This window comes from Triticum dicoccoides, chromosome 1B (genome assembly GCF_002162155.2).
Source record: "Triticum dicoccoides isolate Atlit2015 ecotype Zavitan chromosome 1B, WEW_v2.0, whole genome shotgun sequence".
Lineage (NCBI taxonomy): Eukaryota > Viridiplantae > Streptophyta > Magnoliopsida > Poales > Poaceae > Triticum > Triticum dicoccoides.
Window position 1 is genome coordinate 463144908 of NC_041381.1, and position 3967 is coordinate 463148874.

Consider the following 3967-nt stretch of genomic DNA (forward strand, 5'->3'; position numbering starts at 1 on the left):
TGTTTGACTTATCTTCAGGCACGTTTCTCGTCTTGCCCGAGGCCGTTTACGCGTACCGAGGCCAGACATCATCTCCAGATCCTGAGTCGGAACCACCACTTGACCCTTATCAACCGTCCTTTTATCAGTGGGATCCGGAGGAGATCACCAGCTAGTGGCACTCAGATGACACTCCTCAGTACACCGGAGAGAATAGCTCTGATCCGTGGGCATAGACCAACTTAGGCCAAAAGCCTAAAGCTTGGGATAGTACGTATTTCTCACCGACATTACTTTCATGTTCACACACTCATGCTAGTTGTCGGTGCTCATACTTTTTCATTGTACCATCCATGCTAGTTTATTTTCTTTTTCTCACCTTCTTCTTGTGTGTTTGAATAACCTTAAGAAAAAACAAAAAAAATAGTTAGTTTACTTTCCATGCTTGTAGTAGTAACTAAAAGAAAACCCAAAAAGATTTATCATTCTTCTTTTGCTTGTTGGGAGTTTTCCCGTGTAAATAGTTTTATTTCTTTTCTTTTCTTTGGGGGTCGAGAGGAGAAGACCATGATCAAAATGATTGAGTGGCTCTCATATGCTTTATCGTTGATTTAACCAAGAGCCCATATTACCTTGTCTTCTCCCTTGAATTGAATGCTTGTAGATTCTAGCTTAGTCCAATGCACGTGCACTATTACTATTATCCACACCATTCGGTCGTGCAAGTGAAAGGCAATAATGACGATATATGATGGACTGATTGAGATGAGAGAAGATGGTATGAACTCGACCTATCTTGTTTTTGTAAATATGATTAGTTCATCGTTCTTGATTCAGCCTATTATGAATAAACATGTTTGCAATGATAATTATAGATTATAGTTGCTTATGCCATGCTTAATTAGCTAGGAGTTTATAATGGTTTACCTTGCGTGCCAACATGCTATTAAAATGGTTGTGATGTGGTATAATAGGTTGATATCCTCCTTTGAATGATTTGAGTGGCTCGACTTGGCACATGTTCACACATAAGTTGAAACAAAATCAACATAGCCTTCATGATATTTATGTTCATGGTGTATTATATCCTACTCATGCTTGCACTCGGTGTTGATTAATTTTAATGCATGTGCATGACTGTTGTCGCTCTCTAGTTGGTCGCTTCCCAATTTCTTTCTAGCCTTCACTTGTACTAAGCGGGAATACTTCTTGTGCATCCAAACTCCATAAACCACAAAGTTATTCCATATGAGTCCACCATACCTTCCTATATGCGGTATCTACCTGCCGTTCCAAGTAAATTTGTATGTGCCAAACTCCAAACCTTCAAATGAAATTCTGTTTTGTATGCTCAAACAGCTATGTATCAACTAGGGATGTCTGTATCTTCCATGCTAGGCGGGTTATTCTCAAGAGGAGTGGACTCCGCTCCTCATTCACGAGAAAATGGTCGGTAACCGGGATGCCCAGTCCCATGCTCAAATCAAATCAAAATAATTGTGTCAGGACCCCGACTCAATGCCACATCGATCTAGCATGTAACACCTCATATCACTTTGCGGCCTCACGCACGGTATTCCCACGGGTGTCGCCTTACCTTTGCCCGGGACCGTTTGCGCCTTTTGGCACACGTATATGACAGTGTCGCTAGCATCCATATGATAAGGAGCCCGGGCTGACATGGCTAGTCGTAAACCCAAAGTGGCACAAACTTACAGGGACAGGCATCCATGACCCAGCATCGAACGTGTCGGTCATCAGCGAGTGAATCCAGGCTGTAGCACTGGGCTAGCAGGACTCCGGTGAACCGGGCTGTAGCGGGCTAACAGGACTCCGGTATTCATCGCGTGACATTTCCCCGAAGGGACAGACACAGGAACGAAGAAGGACACATGCCGGCCAGCCTAAGTGTCCCGGAGCAGTAGCAAGCTACCATGGCTCGGTGGAAACACTAGGAGACATTTCCCGGTAAGAGAGGCTACCAAGGATAAACAACTAGGTTGTCAGATCCCACACATACCAAGCATTTCAATAACATACACACAATATGCTCGATATGTGCAAATACAACATGGCATCACAACATGACTCTACAACTCAAGTATTTTAATCAATAGGCTCCGAGGAGCGAGATATTACAAACATGGGTCTTATGACCCAACAATCAGAGCATACAAGTCAAAGCACATGCGGAAGCTTAACATGTCTGAGTACAGACATCTATAACTGAAAAGGCTGAGAAGCCTGACTATCTACCAGATCCTGCCGAGGCACAAGATCGTAGCTGAGGTAACAAGCTAAACGTCGAAGTCCAAGCGGAACTACTAGTGAGACTGAAGTCTCTCTGCAAAAACATAAAATAGGCAAACGTGAGTACAAATGTACCCAGCAAGACTTACATCAGAACTAACTACATATGCATCATTATCAACAAAGGGGTGGTGGGGTTTAACTGCAGCAAGCCAGCTTTGACTCGGTGGCTATCCTAAACTACGACTGCAAGCGACTCTTTTGAGGTGGCGCACACGAGTCCACATATTCACCATATCAATACACCACTATCGATCCGCTCCCGTCTCCCTACGAGAACGCCATCCATAGCACTCACGCTTATCTTGCGTATTTTAGAGTATCCACTTTCACTTGTCTATGAACTGATATAAGCAACCCAGAAGTCCTTTTCCGCGGACACGGCTATTCGAATAGATGATGTTAACCCTGCAGGGGTGTACTTCTTCATACATGTTTCCACCACTTAGCGTCTGCACACGACATGTGCTCGGCAGACTTCAAGCGAAAGCCGACGTGGGTGTAGACCACGACCTACCTAAACACTCAAGTCTCTAGTCCAGGTTTATCGCCTATTCGGGTTCCATCCATGAGGAGATCCGGCCGGAGTTTCGCTCACAGCCCCAAACGATGTGAACAGGGTTCCGTGACACCAAACGGGCGCCCAGTATACCCGGCCACGTTCCTACCGCATCACAGCCCACCCCTACGGTCAGCGCTGTCCACGGCCTCCAGCATACTACAAACACCAGAAACTACTTGCAACTCCTGGACAGAGGACAAGGGTGAATAAGAAGTCGAGCGGGGTCATATTTCAGGGCCCAATGCATGGTAGTAGCTGAATCATGGATCACAAACACAGAACTCAGTTCCTAAGGACGGCTTCAATGAGACAACCCACCATGTACTCCTACATGGCCTCTCACCGCTACCTTTACCAAATCGTGTTCACACACTTAGCTCACACACAGTAGGACATGTTCACACGCCTCTGATTCATCCCCGATGAATCAGACCTGACTCAACTCTAAGCAGTAGCAGGCATGACAATCAAGCATGAATGAGTAGGCACAACAGGGCTCAAACAACTCCTACTCATGCTAGTGGGTTTCATCTATTTACTGTGGAATGACAGGTCATGCAAAGGATAAAGGGGTTCAGCTACCGCAGCAAGTATCAAATATGTCGTTGTTGTCCTAATGCAGTAAAAGAGAGCAGGAGCGAGAGAGTGGGATTTTATCGGAATGAACAAGGGGGTTTTGCTTGCCTGGCACTTCTGAAGATAACATTGAGTCTTCATCAGTGTCAACAATCACATCATCGGTATCACGTCTATCGAGAGGGACAAATACCGGCAACACAGAAGGGAACACAATCAATGCAATGCACAATATGATGCATGATCATGACATGGCAAAATGAATGTGTTTTGAGCTAATGCAACTAAAACCAGATTAAATGAAGTTGGTTTGAATCCAAGATTCAAATTCAAACTCCATATGTGGATATTTAAATGCCCTTTATATGATTTGTGCTAAACAGCAGCTATACGTTGTTCTAACATGCATGAAAATGGTACAGATGGATTCCTTGAATTTTTCTGATAATTTTTCATATATAATTTATTTCATTTGGAGTTACGGTTAATTTTCTATGATTTTTAGAAGTTATAGGCATTTTCTGGAATTTCAGAATTAAA